A 21,678-nucleotide genomic window follows, 5' to 3' on the forward strand; every position below is an offset into this window, starting at 1 on the left:
AAATTTTATGGAAAATGTATCTTAAGCTCATTATTATTTTCTATATTAAATATGATGATATGGTTTAAAAATTAAATTTAGTTTTTTAACCTAGGCCTGTCTATATTGGAAGTGGGTTGAGGAATTTTCAATATTTAAAATATAAGCAATTATGGACAGCTCACATAGTGTAGTTGTTGAAGAGTTTTGAAAAGTAATTAAATTTATATGGAAAAACTTAATCTCATAAAATTCACCTATTTGCACAATTTATTTGTTGTGCAAATGTAATTACTTACTTTTTTGGCTCTATAAAATTTACAAGGTTTAGAGAAAGATTTATTTATATGCCTAAGAAGTATATAAATCATATTTGTTAATGTGGTTGCTCTAATTTATTGTAAAGTTAAAGTATGTATTTACATCTAATATTATTTTGAAATAATGGTCTTACTAAATATGAAATATTATTTTAAAATATTTTCTTCAAATTCTTATGGTTAGATTTATGAATTGAGTTTAAAGTGAATAATCAAGGTTATATTCTCTCCCATATATAAAATGGTGAATCTTTCAACCTATATCTCAATTGCTAAGTACACGATGATGTCATGTAATAGTAAAAAATTAAGGTATGATTTTTTAAAAAATAAGAGAAATTCTTATGAGAGGGAAATTAAAATTCACCCTCAAAAGAATAGAGATATGAGGGAAAGTATCTAGTGAAATACTTTAGTAGATTTCTTCGGAGTCCTGGTCTACTCGGTCCCGCGTACCAACCAAATTGAATATATAGAGACGAAACAAGTTGTTGTCAACATTCTTTGTGTTTCGTGGCAATTAGGCGTGAGTCCCAGGCAATTCGGCGTACCGCTCAAATTATTAATTTGCCTTTAGGCTTCTTGGCACTAGGTTAATTCTCTACTCCATGGAGTATTGTTATTTGGATTGGAAGATAATAAATAATTTATATTTAAATATTCATAGCAAAATAAATATTTCAACCAGATATTTATAACCATTCGAATCTGACGACATAGGTATAAAAAATAATACTTCGTAGGTTTTTGACAGGCTTAAATCTCCATATACGAATGGGATATTATTGTGATTTGGATTCAGAAGTGTTAGTAAATTATTGTGATTTGGATTTAAAAGTACTGAACACTTTGGATTTAAAAGTATTAAATAATATTTATAGCTAAGTGAATATTTCCACGACATATTTATAAGATTGTAAATTGACAAGGTATGATAAAAAATAACACTTTTTCATCAAGGTACCTTGAGATCAACTATTGGTCTCTCATAAGTTTAAATGATACTTGTATACAATTATTTTCTCATTTTGTTTTTTATATATTCAATTTTGATCTAAATTTTAAAAACAAGTGATAATGATAATGATGATGATTAACATTTATTTGATCAATGAGACCTTAAGAAAGAAGCGAGATATGGTCAATCAAATTTTAAGAAAGAAGGGGTTAATTAAGATTATTTAAAATTTTATCTCTGTGATCAAAAAGAAGGGAAAGAAGAATTTTGTAGGTGTATATCAATGAATCACATGCACAACCGCATTAACAAATATGATTGAAATACACCGTTAAGCATTAATTATTATTATTAGATTATTAATATTATTACTATTATTAAAATTTATATATTTTTTTATTTTCATTATTCATATATTAATTTTATTATAAATTTATTTATTATTATTATTCTTCATATATTTATTAATTTCTTAGCAATATAATGTTTAGTCTTAGTAATATATCTCATATTGGATGCTTATGTGATCTAGGTTCATCATCATGATCAAGATGAAGAGCAAGTTCAAAATACCACCTAAATATAAGTTCATCATCAAGATCAAGATGAGGAGAAAGATCAAAATACCATTGATATATATCTTAGAGTTGCAATAGTAAATTTCCAATGGTGAAAAAAGAAAAAAAAACTAAAAAGAAGATTAAGGCACAAAAATCAATTTATTTATTAGTTATTTTTGAATTTTTGTTTTATTTAATTTAATTTTCAATTCTAGTTATGATAGACTTTAACAATTTCAATATTTTATTATATGACTCTAACAATTTTTTTTTTTAATAATTTCTAATAATTTATTATATAATCTAATAAGATATAAATATATTATTAATTAAAATTATATTAATTTTAATTAATGATTAATTAAAAATAATATTTATATGATAAAATTAATATTAATAAAAGGCTAATAAATACAATTATAATAATATAATAATATTACAATTATAATAATACTATTATAATAATAATAATAATAATAATAATAATAATATCAACCATTATGTGACTATTATGGTAGAATAAGAACAATATATTATTAATAAATCATTATTTTAAAATTAGTATAATTTTAGAAACCTAATAAATAAAATTAAAAATAATAAAATCAACATAAAAAAAAAAAACCCTTAGAACAAAACCTACATGAACCAAGAAAGAAGGAAATCAAGGGGGTTAATAATAAAGAGAAGGCACCTATGAGCTGCTTAATTTCCATCCGTCGTCTCTATTAAGAGTCTTACTCATCTTTTCAATTTCAATGGCTTCTCTTAATTTTTGGTGATGGAAATGATCAACCTTCGCCTGGACTTTAGAATCCTCTAAGAAAATATGGTGCTTCATTAATTCAGCATGTTCTGTTAGAGTAGAGGAGTGGGTTCTACAGTGTCTAAGGTCTGTTGCGTGCTCTTAAAACCTTTGGGAAATGGAATGACCAGTCTCTCCAATGTAGGGGGTTCCGCAAGAACATGGAATTAAATAATCACACTTTATGCATTTCAGATCAATAGGGTCTTTGAGAGATCTCAAAGAGCTATGAATGGTTTTTAAAGGTCTAAAGATGGAGGCAATCTTTCTTTTCCTCAGAATCCTAGCAATCTTGTCAGTCATCCCTTTATAAAGGGAATCTCGAGATTAGAGGCCACCTCAACCTCTTTCTCCATTCTAGGCCCCTGACTAGCTTTTAAAAAGGCTCTAAAACCTTGGAACTTATTATAACCATTCTTCTTGAAGAAATTTAAGAGATGGTTTTTCTCATCCATGAGATGGTCCTCATAAAAAACCCTAAAAGCCCTAGTAGTTAGAGAGTTGAGAAACCCTAGTTTCTAGGCTGGAAAGTGATGATATTTAGCATGAAGATACTACTCACTATGGGTTTTCTTAGGAAAAACCTGGTGGGAGAAAGAACCATCATCTTTCCTTCAGATAAGAACATCATAAAAATCTAAGCTTCCATTAACCTCACATTCCATAGTAAATTTAATGGAATCACATTAATTATAATTAATAAATTTATTTATTTATTTATTACAATTTTAAATAATATTTATTAATATATCAATCATTATTATTATTACTACTATATTAAAAAATATTAATATTATTCATATTATTATTATAATTCTGTTATAGACATTTTTGTGCCTTACAGCATTGAGCATTAAATGTCCATAATCTAAGGGATCCAAAGTCCCTAAACATGTTGTTCCTACCCCTAGAGGAACAAGGCTAACAAACCACAGCAATTCACAGAAGTTCTCCACCAGAAAACTGCTCAAAAACAAGTCAATTCAGGATCATTTCAGTGGCTTCACTAGCTGTCTGCGCTGAATGTCAAAGCCAACACTGGCTACCTGCGCTGAATGTCAAAGCCAACACTGGCTACCTGCGCTGAGCGAGATTGGACATGTGGCAAGTTCATTCCACAAGGTGTCAAAACCCAGGAAGCTTCCAAAATGACACTTGCCTCAGAGAATTCGACTGGTGATGAGTAAGAGGTTCCAAATCTCCAAGTGGAAGCAAGAACCTCCAAGTGGAATCAAGAACTGACAGAGGGAGAGGACACTAGTCAGATCTCAAGCTGACTCATCCTCTCTCCAAACATCTATATATGGATCTCTCCTCCATGAGATCTAGAGGCTGGAATTTTGTTATTGCAAAGAATTGTTGCTGGTTTGAGACTGAGATCATTGGGTGCTTAATGCTTTGAAGGGAGGTGAAGATAGGAATTCCATTTGCTGGGAAGGAGATGCTGGATTGGGCCTTTCTGGGTTGTATCTCTTCCTGAACCTTGTTATTCATCAATAAAGCTATCTTGGTTTCTCCTATATACTGATGTATCTTTGATGTATGATTGCATTAGTGTATTTGGTTTATTTCTAATCCTGAATCAATTATGAATGTGAATATCTGTCTTTGAGTAGTGTTCTTCTCTTGTCGCAAGTAGCTGTTCTCTTGTGATCTTGCAGGAACCCGTTGAAGCTGGACAAGCAAGAAGGCAAGTAGCTGTGAACTCCCAAAGAGAAGAGAGACCGGATCGAGGGACAAACGGAAGACACCGGTAAGTCTATTTATCTCTCTTCTTTCACATTTCATAAAGGAAGAAACCAGAATAGCTGGCTTTGTTTGTTGCTAAGGCACTGTCACACCTTAGGTGGATAGGATCGTCCTGCATAGGCATTTTTCCCCACAACAAATTGGCGACTCCGCTGGGGATATCTGTTTAGTCATTTTATTTGTGTCTCTATCATTGTTTGTTTCATAGACTCAACAGCAGCAATCGAACTGCATCTGCTTGTCTCAGATGCAAAGTAGACAGCTGCTGCTTTGATCCAATCACTGGATTTGTCTATGATCTGAACAATAGACTCCTAAATGATTTGATGATCCTTTGTGATAGATCTTAGTCATCCCTCAAAGCATCCCTTTGATTGTACCTTGCTTGTTGCTTTTATTTGGCCTGAAACCGTAGATTAATCAGCAAACTGTGACCCAGAACCCAGTGAGAAACTCTCGTTTCTCCTTCAGCGCGACCCCTGTGAAGAGGTTCTGCATTTCAACGCAGGTCCCGTGAAGGATACCTGCGCTGAATGTCAAAACCCCTGTGTTGAGGTTGCGCTGATCCAGTTAGGCCTTGTGCAGCTGGGGTTTTCTGCTCTGTTTTGCCTTGTTTTGATCTCTGATTTTTGCAGCCTATAACCAGCATAGGTACCAGTCTGATAACTCCTTTTCTCTGCTTAAATTCCGCCTCCTTTTGTACAAAAGACTGTGAGTGTTTTTAGTTGTTTGTGGCGTCATTTACAGTCTCCTTTTGCAAGAGTGAAATAGTCATCCTGTAGCCCTTGATTCAGATCTGTTGATTGTGATCTTAGGAGAGAGTTCATTGGCTGTTTACAGATTGGTTATACATTCATTTTTGCTTTTGGTTTGAGTTTGTCTCTTTTAAGTGTCAAAACAAATAGTTCATTTCGAAAATCGTTAAGTATTGTAATCTCTTCTACCCTTTTTGATTTCGAAAAAGCAAACTTGTTTGTAATGATCATTTAAAAGCAAATTCAAAGTTGTGCAAAAAGCTTTCTTTGTAGGCATCAATACTAAGAAAGCGGAAAACAAACATCTGCATTGTGCATTTGCATCTTGATAGTTTGCATGCTTGATTTAGGAAAAGTGCATTAGAGTGTGCTGATTGCTCTTTGAGAAAAGATGGTGTCTTTCTTTTCCCTCAGTAGCTAGGATTTTCAAAGTTGAAAAGATATAAAGCTTGCTTATCATCTTTAGACTGCATTTAGGAATTGTATCATACATCTCGTGGTGATCCAAAAAGTCAAACTTCTAAAAAAGATCAACCTAAAATAAATTGAATGAACTTAACAACGCTTTGCAACATAACGCACAACATAGAGGTCTAGGCTAGAGACGTGTTTCGGCGTCGTAAAGCCTGGTGACTGTCGATCTCGCGGATGGTGGGTGATTCCTCCTGAGAGACGATAGCGCCAGTACGGATTGTGCTCCCACATACTGTCGCGTATATATTGGGAGACCCCTATAGGCATATATCCTTTATCCTTAGGAAGCCGTGTCAGCCACCCTACTGATCGCAATGCACTGAACACAGCATTCAGGAAGATCGACCGCCCGTACCCTAAAAAGTATTCTACGGTTTTGCGAAAAGTTTGGCACACCCTCTGCCTAGAACTCCAGAGTAGTTCCTTTTGGCCTTTTTCAGACTCTATAACAGAAAAAGTCCATCCGAGCATTTGTCACTTCGGGCTCGTTAAAACATCGAAGGAGACTAGAGTCATCTTTAGCTTTTTCTCGACTCTTTAAAACTGAAAAAGCAAGTTGTGTCTAAGCGTCGTTAAAATTTATTTTAAACAGAACAATCACCCTCTATTCCTGCGTTGATCTTTAGGTTGAAAATATGGAGCCCACCAACCAAGGAATTCCCCTTGGTGGAAATCCTAGTCCCTTCTCCTCTTGGGGAGATGTTGGTGCGCCCCATATGGCCACATTGTCGCTTCCAGGACTGACAATTGGCCTGCCAGTCTGGCTCTTTTCAACCAATGTCGTTCAGAACACCACTATTCCTGAATAGTCGAGTCAACAGTTAGACCAGACCAGAGTTGCCCACTAGCCTTCTACTTCATATAATTCTTCCTCTCCTCCTTCCTCTTCGCTTGACGGAACTGGTAAAACAAAAACCGGGTTCCTAAGGAGAAGAAGGAAAAGAAGAAGAAAGAGAAGAAGAAGAAGGAGCCAAAAGCGACTGGGGGCAAACAAGTGTCGTCTGACAAAAATCCACACACAACACTGACTAGGCCTAAATCGCCATGTGTCATATGCAAGGGAGACCACTTCCACAGAGATTGTCCCTGCATCCCTCGAATACTAAGGGACTGGTCTCCCCGTTTGCACAATTCGGTTGCATCAACCTCTGATAGCCATGTTGACAGCACACCGTCAACTAGTGAAAGTGAAGCCACAGGACAGAGAGGGAAAGCTAGATTTCCCTGCAAACTGTGCGAAGGTGACCACGCCATCCACCGTTGTCCCTTCTTAGACGAGGCTAAGAGAGTTTTGGAAGATCGCCCGATTTTACGAGCGCAACTTCCTCCTGGATATCAAAAACTCCTGCCAAATCCTTCACCAGTTGAGAATCCGGCTGGCCCGCCCAGGTGGTCAGCCGAAGCACCTATCATTGAGGATGAACCGTCTGAATCCATGCCTGACGAAAGTCAAAAGGTTGAGGCGGAAGTTGACCCGGCTTTGCCTTCAGAGGCTCTATCCTCGAATGATACCATCACAGAAGAGAATAAGGATGACACCATCCAGATTCTTTTCATCAACACAGACTCCGACGAGCATGGGGGCAATGTGCCCATTCCTTTATCGCAGGAAGGAACTTCGTCAGGGTCATACCCGGCCGTGTATTCGGTCCCACCACCAAGCAACCTAGTTGTGTCCTTCGACTGGAACCAACTAGGCAGACCCCAGTTACCAGCAACCGTACCATTCAGAATTATTGTCCAAATATACAGAATGGTAATGGCTGGCACTATCATTGATGAAGGGGCATCTGTGAGTATCCTTTCCTCTATTGCTTGGAAAGCGCTTGGTTCACCAGCGCTTTTGCCTGAAATGAGAAATCTGACAGGCTTCGATAAAGGAACCAGTCGACCTTTAGGGATCCTCCCCAATGTGCCCATAACATTGAAAGGGAAGACCGTTCAAATGAACGTGATGGTCGTTCAAGGACCCTTGGATTATAACCTACTCCTTGGACGAGACTATATATATTGCATGGGAGCCGTCGTCTCCTCACTCTTTAGAGTAATGTGTTTTCCGCATGAAGGAAGAATGGTCAAGCTCGTAGACCAACTTTCATTCCCCGGATCAAGCATCGAAAATAGTCATATACCATCCCTAAATGGTCTCTTCACTCAAGAAGTGTCTCAACCCACGGTCCGTCCTCCTGATGAGCGCGAGTAATCTGGGAGGATATGACTGGAACCCAGGGGGCATGCATCTTGGTCTGCTTCGGCAGGGAAACTTTGGGTATAAGGTAGGTTTCCGCGGGAGAATATGACTAGTCTGTACCCCATCCGTCTAGGAAGAGGGGTTATTCTAGAATAGGATTCTTTTGTCAAAGTTACGTGAGTTGGTGGGGATTGCGTCATTCACCTTTGTTTATCTCGGTAGACATCGCCGAGGAAGTGTTCTGTTTAAACTATTAACGGAACAATCTTTGGGTAGCCTGAAAGAGGTAAGCCTCTCTCGGTAAAATATTTGTTTTGGCGGAAAAGAAGTTGAGGTAACCTTGAAACTCTGTTTTATACCTGGGGGCATGCAAACCTTTTGGAGTGCAAGCAAGGGGCGGCTATTTATTTTTTTAAATTTTTAGGTCCTCCCTTTAAACCTGTAGGTCTAACCCTTTAAACTCGTAGGATTAGTCGTAGCCAAACTTGCATAAAGAAAGGATGTGGGGCAAAAATCTAAAAGTTGCCGTTTCAAATGAGACATTCTTATCATATGACTGGATTAATCGAGCAGTTTTAGCACACAGTTCATGCTCGTTAAAAAATAAATGCAAGATTCGAGCAGTTTTAGCGCATAGTTCATGCTCGTTAAAAAATAAACATAAGATCGAGCAAGTGTTTAAGCTCGTTAAAAAATGAACTATTCTGGTAAATAACCACTGTGAATGTAATTTATCAACCATTAAAAGCCTTGGTTGTGTTTGCACCATCACCTCCACTTTTCATTTGGCCGATCGTTCGCCTCCATTTGATTGTTTACCCATTTTGAGAACAGTTGCGAAGAGTGATTTCACCTAGCCATCCTTGTGACACTGCCGTGATTGGAAAATTCCAACCTGTACTTGGAATTAGCTGCTAACCCGTTTTATCACTCGTTCCTCAAAAGACGAGTCTTCTTTAAGCTCTTTTCATCTGACTCGTAAAATATGAAAAGATTGCCGAGTTTTGGCCTTCCAGCTCGTTAAAGCGACCGGAAGTGCTATCCCTCCTCTAGATTTTAATCTTTTTGGACCTGAAGGATTATTGCACAAAAAAGATCGAGCGCTTGTTTTGTTCGGCTCGTTAAAACTATCGAAAACTCATCCCTTCTGTATTGTTTTATACTTTTTCAGACTTAAGGGATTAGATGACGAAAAAGGACTTTCGGAGTTGACTTTACGTACCTTTTCAGACTCTCTAAAAATGAAAAGGACCGAGTTGTCTTTGTCGCTAGACTCGTTAAATGCATTAAATAGCGACAAACTTGTCTTTAGACGAGAACGAGTTTCCCTATCGCTAGGCTCGTTAAAACATAGCGATGGGCTTGCCCGAAGGGCAGGTTATAGAACAAGCATATGTTATCCTCCTCAAGCTTGACAAAAATAAAGAGGTACTGGTCAGCAATGACTGGGGAAAAATTGGAAGAAACTAAAGAGAACTTTGATGGTAGCAAGTCGCTCTTGAACATGACACTTTTCCTCCGTACCACAATCGGGTTGGGTTGTTTCATTCACCGGTCACATCACCATGGTCTCGCCATACCATCCATATTTGGGGTAATGCTACCGATCCATCGCATCAGTGTCGCCATATGTTCAAGAGAAGTCATTCAGAGAAGTCAACCGTGTCCCATCCACTGCCGTACATTATCCTTCATCCTTTCATGACCGCCACCCTGAATCATATGTCACAGATCGTTTTCACCTCCATCAAAATCATTAGCTCCGTTCTGTGTCATTGATGTGGGATTCATTAAGGCCCTCCTTTGACGGATCACTTCTTGTCGACATCAGCTCATTATCCAAGAAGTTGATCTAGGAACAACCCCTTCAGTACTTTGAAGCTTGCATGCCTCAATGGCAAGTTTCTCACTTCCGGCGACAGGTATACATCAATGACCTTCGACCGAAAGATTTTGCGTGGTGTTTGACGCCAATTCCTTTATTCACACCACGTGAATTGTACTGCAGTACCTTGAGGGTCATCATCATTATCGGTGATTCCTCTCGCGCTTGTTAACGGTTTACTTCATTGATCGGTAATCAAGCGATGTCTTTCCATGTTCGACTTCAGAACATTTCTCACATGGATCGACTTGTACTTAGAGTGAAGATCGAATGAGTTTGAAGACCCCGTATCTAGTTTCATCCATCCGGGCTGCGATATATATTCAAGAAAGATAAAGACATTGACATGTACATCATTGCAGCAGATGATCTTCCTACCCAAAGGATGATAATTTCATCAAAATTATCAGTCTACCATCAGACGATTGTCTGTTCTATGTATAGAAAAATGAATTTATAAAGCTGAGCATGGGAATGCCTGCCTCAGCTAGATCATGAAAGCAGTATGAAAAATAATGTATTGTATTGTATCTTATTACAGGTCTCCTCCCAGCATTGGATGAACTTCGGACCCTCCTAGATAAAGCATTTCACCTGATAAACGGCCTCATACTTTAGGGGGCAACTGTTATAGACATTTTTGTGCCTTACAGCATTGAGCATGAAATGTCCATAATCTAAGGGATCCAAAGTCCCTAAACGTGTTGTTCCTACCCCTAGAGGAACAAGGCTAACAAACCACAGCAATTCACAGAAGTTCTCCACCAGAAAACTGCTCAAAAACAAGTCAATTCAGGATCATTTCAGTGGCTTCACTAGCTGTCTGCACTGAATGTCAAAGCCAACACTGGCTACCTGCGCTGAATGTCAAAGCCAACACTGGCTACCTGCGCTGAGCGAGATCGGACATGTGGCAAGTTCATTCCACAAGGTGTCAAAACCCAGGGAGCTTCCAAAATGACACTTGCCTCAGAGAATTCGACTGGTGATGAGTAAGAGGTTCCAAATCTCCAAGTGGAAGCAAGAACCTCCAAGTGGAATCAAGAACTGACAGAGGGAGAGGACACTAGTCAGATCTCAAGCTGACTCATCCTCTCTCCAAACATCTATATATGGATCTCTCCTCCATGAGATCTAGAGGCTGGAATTTTGTTATTGCAAAGAATTGCTGCTGGTTTGAGACTGAGATCATTGGGTGCTTAATGCTTTGAAGGGAGGTGAAGATAGGAATTCCATTTGCTGGGAAGGAGATGCTGGATTGGGCCTTTCTGGGTTGTATCTCTTCCTGAACCTTGTTATTCATCAATAAAGCTATCTTGGTTTCTCCTATATACTGATGTATCTTTGATGTATGATTGCATTAGTGTATTTGGTTTATTTCTAATCCTGAATCAGTTATGAATGTGAATATCTGTCTTTGAGTAGTGTTCTTCTCTTGTCGCAAGTAGCTGTTCTCTTGTGATCTTGCTAGAACCCGTTGAAGCTGGACAAGCAAGAAGGCAAGTCGCTGTGAACTCCCAAAGAGAAGAGAGACTGGATCGAGGGACAAACGGAAGACACTGGTAAGTCTATTTATCTCTCTTCTTTCACATTTCATAAAGGAAGAAACCATAATAGCTGGCTTTGTTTGTTGCTAAGGCACTGTCACACCTTAGGTGGATAGGATCGTCCTGCATAGGCATTTTTCCCCACAACAAATTCTTTCTATCTTCATTAATACATTAAATAATTATAATTATTTTCATTAAAAATATATTTCTTACTATCTTTATATATTTGTGATTATTATTGTTATTATTAAAAACCTTGTAAAGAAAGTTGAACGCAAAGGTAGGTTGTTTTTTTTTTTTTTTGTAATTCAGATCTTCTTAAAAAATAAAGACCTAGATAAAAAAAGAAAATTGCAACATAAAATAAAAAATTAAAAAACAAAAACAAAATACATCTAAGTCGGAGGTTGGCCGCAACACAAAAAGCAAAAAAAAAAAACGATGAAATTCAGGGGTCGAAGGTCGGTGGTCAAGCTGCAAACTGCAACACAATAAAAGAATCGTGTTCCAGCCGCATACCACAACACAATGAAAGAAAAATATTTTGAGATGACCTCCCGACTCCTGAATCCCCCCTTACCCCAACTACGCTGCGCATTGGGGTTGCTATTCGCTGGTAAAAACATCAGATCAACACCATCCCGACTTTTGACAACTCGGTTGGCCAGCGCTACCCGACTTTCACCTAGCTGTCTTCTGAATACCCGATTGCTCGAATTTAACACCATTCCCACTTCTGAAAACCCGCCCATAATTTTTCTATTTTTTTTGGTTTCCATAGGAAGAAAAATTCTCCTGAATTGATACTATAAAGCCTCAAAAGAATATTAAACCCTAACAATTTTTTTCTAAACCTAGTGAACAATATTAAACCCTACGAATATCAAATGTTTGATTAATAAATCGAAGGTAGTGAATAAGACGCAACACATACAAAAAAAATTGTATATTTTCCCCTTCATTTTTGTAAATAGTTATTGCTTTCCAAAAAACCAAAAAAAAAAAAATTGCAACAAAATATTAAAAAAAAAATTGAAAAATATTCAAATATGCAAATCAAAGGTCAAATGACAGGCCTTCTATTTCACAAAAGCATTTGAAAAGTTTCTTACTTCCCAACTCCTAACTATAGTGTGATGGGACAACATAACCGAACAAAATGAACTTTGTTGTTCTCCAAACCCAACCTCCCGACTACTCGCCTCTTTGTTGACGGTGCTGGACCTACCAACATTAAGGGGATTTCCCTGATATGAAGTCTGAATTAGACCTCACACTGTTTGCTGTATGAGTACCATTCGAAATACGAACTGGTTTTCAATGCAGTGGGTTTTAATGATGTGCCTTGGATACAATAATGCATAAAGTGGTGTATGGTGACTTTGTTGGGAACAAGTGTGTGACTCTGTGGAAAGTCAAGTGTAATACATGAAGGTTCTAACAAACGAAGGGAAAATGTGTGAGTCCCTTAGAAGCCTATAATAGTACGCAACTTGGAAGGAACACACGAGCATAGAAACATCATAAGCTAATCTGTGAAATAGTTCACAAGTTAACAATGATGGAAGTATACAAAAACACACATTCAACAAGATCCGTACCAATGAAAATAAAATAGTTCATAAGCCTACGCATAAGTTAAATAACATACATTGCAAACATAACAAGAATAGTCCTACTATATTCGCAACACATGCATGAAAATGTGTCAACTCTGATCTTTTATTAAGTGAAAGTTTTCAATCATATATATACCATTGACGAACGACTAGCCCCAATAGTGGAACATGAATTCAATCGCTGCTCCACCAAAGAAAGATGCTTCCTCTATGCTATGGAGAAGCCAATGCTCTCACAAACTCCCAAGCTCCTGATTCTAAGCTAAAATCCTAGCCAAAAGCCCTTTACATGAGTTATGGGGGTCCATTTATAACAAAGTGGGTGATTATTCACTTCCCCTTGTGACTTTTGGACTTCCTTGATGACTCTTCAACTTCTTTACAAAATGACTCATTACATTCACTACATCATGAATCTTCACATTCGAATATTGGCACTTGGAATCCCACTTAAAAATTAATTACAAAAGAATATTATGATACACTCATACACATATAAGATAAAATTGGGTAGAGCCAACTAGACAGCCTAATAAGACAAAATAATTAAGCTTGAGTTTTGGGAAACTCTAGCTCAACAACTTCCACTTGATGTTTCTTGGTTACATAACACTGCCAAGATTTTTATTGCATGATGACATACCCAAACTATGTGATGGTGTCAGGATGAAGCAAACTCTAGCCTCCATGGCATCTGGGTAGAATTATTTGGAATCGGTTTGTGTTTCCTTCTTGAGCAGGAGAAGCATCGTGTTGATTTGGATAGGGCCACCAATGTATTTTTTCATATTATGTTTGTTTACTTCTAGATCTTCCTTAATGACTATCTGTCTGAAATGTTCCAAGTATTCTTTAATCTCCTTCCTAACCTGATTCCTGCGCTTGATCTCCATGAGTGACTCGAATGATGGGAATTTGTGCAATTTCACCAAAAATTCCACGTTGTTGTATAATTGTGCATATGGGGCATGAGCGTTGCAAACGAACAAGGAAAGTTGTTTGTTATTCTGGATGATCTGAACTTTTATTTCTCCAACTCTATCTCTTGTCTTGTCTTCTTTCCCAATTCAATAAGTGCCCCTTTGCATTGCATTGACTATTCATGCATGGCAGCAATAGCTCATTGCACAAAATTAAGAGTTTTGATATAATCTTTACATTTTTTCTACAACACATGCAAGTGGAAAACTACCATATGCATGGTAACAGGCTCCTCATAAAGACTCTACATGTTCTCTACCAGTGTTGATACTCCATCGAGTCTCACTTCCTTTAGTTCTTCCAGAAAGACCTACGTGGGAGCTACATTCTATAACTCTGCTCGGAGTTGTTAAAACTCTTTCCTAGAAGCCTAAAAGTTCTTTGTCAATTGTTTGTTCTTGATCTTCAAGTTATCTGTGTTTGACTTTGTAGCACCTGCGAAGGCCAAGTTGGTTGCGGGAATGGCACCCAGATCTCTTTTGGTGTGTGTCACGATCACCCTTTCTCCGATGAATGCCAGAGATGCGAGGTCAACTGGAAAATGTTTATTCATCGCTTCTACAATATTTTTTTGAATTTTTTCATAAGTCAGATTGTACATTTTCATAACCGAACCTTCATCGAGAGGAACAATTTCCTCTTCCTCGCTTGGAGCTTTCTCTACTAGAGGATGGTGAGAATGGTGGCATATTGAGACTTGTCATAAGGTCGACATCTTGATTCTGCGACTCTAGTTCCTCCTCCATGTATTGTATTTTGATCAACTGCTCAATCTCTTGAGAGAGATCTTTATCCTACATTTGTTTTCTCTCCTCTTATAGTTGTCGATACTGCCCTTATTCTTTAGCTTTTCCTTGTGTTATTTCTTATGCTACTACTTTTCACCTTTCTTCTTCTTCCTCCTTCTACCTTTCTTCCTCCAATCTCTTGTGCTGTTGTTCTTCCCTCTACTTCTTTTATGCTTCCTACACCCTCTATTTCCTCTTATTACATGCTACCATGGCCACTTTAAGTATTACTTGATCTTCTTTCATCTTGCGGCTTCGCTCTCCCCCGAGACTGTGCAAAAATTTCCTCTTTCCCTTCTCATACATCAGGTTGCACCATTTCGGTGGTACTGATTCTGGAGTGTTTTATTTTTATGGAGTAGCATGTGAAGTTCTTGCAAAATTGGCTGGCTTGTAGGACTTTGAGGTATTGTAACAATTCCTCCATGGTTTCTCCTCTGACTAGTGAAATGCCCCGCTTAGCCAATGGAAATAAATCCTAGTACACTAGTCTCTATAAGCATTATGGGGATCCTACGGATTGAATTCTAGAGTACCGAATGAAAAATTTTCTATTGTCGTTGTATCCATGACTTTCATATTCTTCATCTCGTATAATCTGATTTTCATAGGAAGAGTTGGCCAAGGGGATTTCTTCTTCATGTGAAAAGCTGCTAATAACCCTGTGAAGAGATGATACACAATTCTTGTGTGACTAACTTATCGATGGAATACCTTGGTAAAATATGCAGAGACTTCTGTCTGCAGAACAAACTGAGGAAATTTCCATCTGGTGAGGCAAACCAATGTATTATCTCTAACACTACTTCCATTGCCCCATGTGACATGCAAGGTGGTTCTTCCTCAAAGATCAAGTTGTACAATGGAATGAGGAATTGATTAGTTAGATTCTCCATTACTCCTTTGTGGATGCACTCCAAAAGCATCTTGCAATAAAAATACACGACGAGCTCTCATGGTTTCCAAGTCTAATTCATGTTAGGGAATGCATTTTATGCACATATTGCATCCAACAAATATGGAGACATGTAAAATCTATCTTCTATTCCCTTGGGAGGATTCAAGGAATTGACTACATGTATCCGCATTTACTAAGCCACTAGGTTAACCAGTTGAATGGTTTGCCTTGTTCAAAACCTGGTTCAGGAGGAATTCCCACCTTTGAGGAAAGGTCTTGGTGCTCTGCTAGATGTAGCTTATACAACATAAAAGTATCAAGATTTGATAGGCCATCCTGAGATATTTTGTCTTGTAGGTGTTTTTAGGTGTCTCATGGAGCTTTGTTGGATCTTTCACATAGCCTATTACAATATCCTTGGTGTTGAACTAGCTAGTTATCACATAAAATTACAAATCCATGAGTGATTCTAGCTACAGAAAATGGTACATAAGATGACAATCCAATGCGAAGAAAGAAGCAATTCTTTGTCCACTGTCACTATTGAGAGTCATAGTCTTTGGATCTATATGGGATATTATCTGGGTGACAACATCTGCAAATGGAAAAGTTGAATATCTGCATGCAATCCCGTGTAGACCTGATTATTGGACACTGACATACACCCACAGGTCTTCCAGATCTGCCTTAAATGTTCTTGCTGAGAAAATTTCATTCACCTTCTACCATGTGATATTTGATTCATTTTCTAAACTTGTGTACTCTCAACTGCCTCCCTGGTGCTGCTCTCTGTGGTATCCTTTGAAGTAGATCTATTTGGTGCCATGATGTCAATGATTGATGAAGAGAAATACTCAACACCTGCAATACCTGTGGGAGGAAAAAGAACTCAAGGAAGACATAAATTACCTTCAACAAAATGATTTTATAAGCAACATCAAGAAACAACCATAGGGAATAACTAATAAAATTGCACAATTTTTGAGGTGATGGAGGGAGAATCGTTGCTTGAACTATGCATTAAATAGTCTCAACAGCTACTGGTGCACCATGAGGCTAGAGACTACACAATGTGTAGTTATGCCTGGGCAGGCCAAGGTGGCGAATGTGCATTATGCAGTGTGAGTGGCCAAGGTATAGGCTTGAGCCCTGGAACTATGCAATACATAGTTGGGCCATCCAGGAACTGTGCATTATGTTGCCTCAGAGTCCAATCTTAGAGCTTGAGCCTTGGACTTGCACCATGCCTAGCTAGACAAGACAATAAATGAATAAGGGACGAGCAGATTTTCCTGGCAAGAGTGTGGGAGAGAAGAAAATTTGAGTTATGGTGCAAGTTGAAGTGCATATCTGACTAAGTATGGATATATTAGTGCTAAACAAGTGTGGAAGATCAACATTCAAGAGAGAAAAAAAGCATGCATGGAGAGTCATCTAAATGGTGACCACTAATGGGAAAAAATAAGAAAACTAAAGAGACACTTGTAAAAGGCGAGAAACGGATTGAGCCAACACTTGTATAAGCTAATGTATATATTATAGCAACCATGAAAATAAACGAGAAAAAAAACACTCACAGAAATCAAATGACAAAAAGTGACAGAAAAAGTGACAAAAGATGACAAAAGAAAAACTCACCCAAAAAAGCACTGGAAACTCTAATGAAGGCTCCTTGATCTCCTTGGCAATGTTAGAGCTCCAAGATCAAATGTGAAAATTATCTCTAGGGGCATCCATTATATAGATCTAGACAGATTAGGGTTGATGATGTGCATGCCTAAAATCAAGGAAAAAGCAACACTTGGTGGAAAGTTTCAAAAATAGTAAGTTTGCCACCTTTAGGAAACTCATTAGTGAATCCCTATTTTCTAGGGATTCTTTTTTATTTTTTTCCTTTTGCTTTTTCTGGAAACTTTCATGCACACTCCCAAGAAGGATTGTGCAATTCTCAAAGACTGGGCAACTTATTGACTCAGTGCATTCTGTAGTTTCTAAGCTCACGAGATGCTTTGCACATTTTCCACATCAAGGTTGGGATGTCACCCAAAGTTTCACAATTTTCATTCTCAAGATTGGCCTATGAAGAATAATTGTCTAATTCTGGGGGGCAAGGCTAGCTTTCCTTCCAAGATGGCACAGATTCTGGAGGCAAGTCCAACAATGCTGCAAGGTCAAGTCAGAAGTTAGCCTGTCTTTGGAAGGTATCGTACCAGGATCAGTACATTAAAATAAATGCATGAAAAATTAAGTCTTTTATCATAGCATGAATACTTGATGACAGTAAAAGATAAGCTCCAGTGGAAAGAAGGAAGGATTGAAAATAAAAGCATTGGCAAAATTTTGGAGGGTGGTTGTAGCAGCTACAACATTCCCTCTTACCTCGACCTTAGTGGAGATTGGGATCATGACCACCATTCCTAGAAAGCTAAATTTAACAACATCATGACTTCAAACTTCCTTCCTCTCTGAATATGAATAAAATCATTTATTTTTTGGTTTATGTGCCAACCATAATTATATTTTAGCTTTTGTTACTATTTTTTAAAACAAACTCTGAAATGCGAAGCCGTTATGCTTAAAAAAACATTCCCCCAACTCTAACCATGCAACCTCACCTCGATTTTCACATGCAAATGGTTGAAATGTCTCATCACTTGCATGAATAATTAACAAATTTCATGTGAATTTACTATTCACTGTCTAGAGGGTTTAAACAAAATTTAGCAACTTTCCTTCTTTTTGCTCTCTATCTTTGATTCTCTTCTCTACACCATGTTTACATTGGTTCTCCAAAACTTATCCCTCATTAAAAACTATCAAGTTTGAATTCACTAAAAAGGGTTCTGATTTCTGGTAAACATGCACACTCATACATAATTGCACTAGTAAATTTGATATCTCTCATACTAAGTTGAATTTTTTTATTATTCATTTTCAGGGCACAACATGGGAAAGAAAGGTAAATCCACGACATCAAAGGAGGCTATACAACACATTAAGGAATTCAAAGGAAGATAAAAATCTTGAACCATAGGTCTTTATTGTCAACGAAACTCTCATCTACGTCTCCACCTTCAAAACCCAAATGGTAGGTATGATGAAGTGGGAAGAAATTTCTAATTCCTTTGAGAATAGAAGTTGGTTAAATTCTGAAACTTCAATCGAGGAAAAAAACACTTAGTTTGAAAAAATTGAAGGTACAAAACTCCCCAAAGTTACTTCTAGACCGAAAAGTTTTCCTTACTATGATATTGGGCCATGCGACATTTGGATTATCCTACCCGCACTATAACAAACTACAACAAAAATGTTATAACCTTTTGGAATCTACAATTAGTTTCAACAATTTAGAAGCTTATTCCTCCCTAAGTTTTCTTGAACAGCTAGTTTCTTGATAACTTCAACAACACAGTATTCAGGAAGTATGAAGGGAAGGTTTCAAACGTAGGGAATCAAAAGGATAGTTGGTCACCATTTTCGAAAGACCCATTAGGTTCCTCATCAAAATTTTGTCTCGTCTATGTGGAGGGAAAGACCCTTAGCATTACATGCTCCAATGGATGGATCTAATACATAACCTACTCAACAATTCAAAGTCTTTCAATTGGGCCGAAATTCTTTGTCAGAATTTAATAGATTCCCTTATTTTTTTCCATTTTATCTCCTTCAAGATCTGGTCAACTCTTTTTCATGTCAGCCTATATTATTGATATTATAATTTCTTTTGTTTCATTTCCTCTAATGAAATGGAACCACCCACTTGAGCAACAACTGCTTATTCAGAATTGCACCCCTATTTTATGGGAAAGTAACCTCAAATTCTACTTTTATGATATTTTTAATTATGAAATTACCCCGTTCCATTAGATTATGTTTGGAGAAAACCCGTGCAGGGTTAGTGAAGGCCTTAAAGAGGCCTTAGAAGAAATTGGAGATTGGTTCGTGGAAGTATTCTTCACATATATTAGAGTCTATGGAAGTGAATTTGGCCCTTATCTTCTTCCTAGATATATTCTACAGAGGATAGCTTTCAGAGAGGTAGACAATCAAATTTCCTTTAATGGTCAAGCTCGAAAATTCAACAAACTTTAGAATAAAATCTCACTGAGCTTCCCAATTCACTTTGGAAAAGTTTGCCCCAAGGACCGAGGGCATGCATTAAAGAAGGCTGAAGAACTCAACCATGTGTGGTTTTATTCATTGCCCTTTCATCAGTATGACCCTTGGGGAATCATAAATGTCCCTTATAGTACTATCAGCTACATCAAAACCTACACACACCAGAAACCTCTCTTTGATGAAATTTTCATTAATAATGATCATTTTCAACAAGATTTTGAAAGAGGGAGATCGTTGAGTAGGGAGGTTATAAGTAAACTACAACATTTTAGACAAACTTTTAATGAGTACTTCCTTAACCAGAAGAGTCTTCATAAAAATACTACAATTGAAGAGATCAAATCTGTTGAGATTTTGAATTACAATTTCAATGATAGTATTTCAGACCTTGTTTCCTCCTCTCCAAAAATAGAACAATCCGAACCTGAAATTGTTCTTGTTATTTGTATTACAACTCTAGAGACAAGCACAAAAAAAGAAATCATTGTTAAAGAAAAAAAGCCAAATACCAAGATAGACCAATAGGTTCAAAGGAACACAAAAGTCACGGGTCATAAACAATAGACACCAAAGAAATAACAAGCAACATAGAAACATACTTGCTTTGGCGATAGTATCATTATTATTCACAGCCCGGATGACACCACTAAGGGACATATAGAGTGGCAGAAAATTCATGAGGAACCTCCATATATGCATATTGTAAAAAACAAAGATTCATACCAAATTACTAGGACCCCTATATCAATATTGACCACTTTCTCTAGCAGATAAAAAGCATTTCCTGAGCAGGAAGAAGAAAGTACGCAGATATCTATTCCATGGACTTTTCATGACACATCCATGACACCAATTTCTACGAAATTCTATCACGAGTATTTTTTATTTAAACTCATCGCCGAAGTAGAAACTATTGATGAATGTGTTCCATCCCTCATAGAGTATTACGTTAATGCTCAATCCAAGTCAGTTTTTAGAAGAACGAAGTTTTTTTTTTGACAATTTCGAAACCATTTCAGAATTCAGTTAGCAAGAAACAAGAAATGTTGAGGAAAAAGATGAGGAATCACCACAAGTTGTAGGGGCCTTTTTTAATTATAACCAATGCCATGTTGGTGAAATTTCCACCACATACAAGAACAACCTATATAAGATAAAACATATTGAAAGTGAAATAGAGAAAATCCAATCTTTCAGTGAAGAAAGTTGGAAAAACCATTCCACAGTGCTCATAGGTGGGCTCGTCATTTAAAGTCAAAAACTGTAGAATGAATGCCAAAATCAATTGAACGAATTGAAGATTAAACACTCCACAGAGATCCAGCAAATTGAAAAGGCACATGCACAAAAAATTTGAATATCGAAAGAAGAATGTGACAACAAAATTCTAACCATGATGACAAAAATGAAGGAAGAAATTGAATCTCTTAAGTTTCAATCAATTAAAAGTCATGAACTGAAGAATAGTCTACATATTTTTAAGACATAGGCAATACATGCCAACCAAACATTGAGGAAATACAAGGTTAAGTTTAATAAAGAAATGGAAAACATCTGCAAATATTTTCAACAAAATATGGATCTTGAGGACAGAATAAAATATTTAGTTGAAGAAGACAAGTACATCAAAGAAAAATTAACATTAATTCTTGAATGGGAAACACAGCTCCACCCTTACAACATCCCAAAATTCTCCAAAATGGATAAAAGACTAATGTTTACTTCTTTGATTCAACAACAATTTGAGCCAAAAGAAATCAAAGAATGCATCAAAAGGGCCACTAAAAAATATCTGTTAGTATGGGAGATTGGGACATAATTTATAGTGGAATTAAACTTGTCAGGATCCAAACCATTGAAAGATGTAAAACCTGGCTCAATGCAACATAATCTCAAAGACAATGCCACATATGACCAGAGATTAATAGACAGCTTCAAAACCTATAATCAAGAAAACTTTCAAATATTTATGCAGTTTTCCTTCGAGCAAATCAAATTCAACTCTAAATTTAGAATCAAGTGAAAAAAAAAGAAAGGAGTTGTACAA

This window comes from Pinus tabuliformis, chromosome 2_2 (genome assembly GCF_031772625.1).
Source record: "Pinus tabuliformis cultivar Carrire ecotype Pingquan chromosome 2_2, CPIR1, whole genome shotgun sequence".
NCBI classification, from domain to species: domain Eukaryota; kingdom Viridiplantae; phylum Streptophyta; class Pinopsida; order Pinales; family Pinaceae; genus Pinus; species Pinus tabuliformis.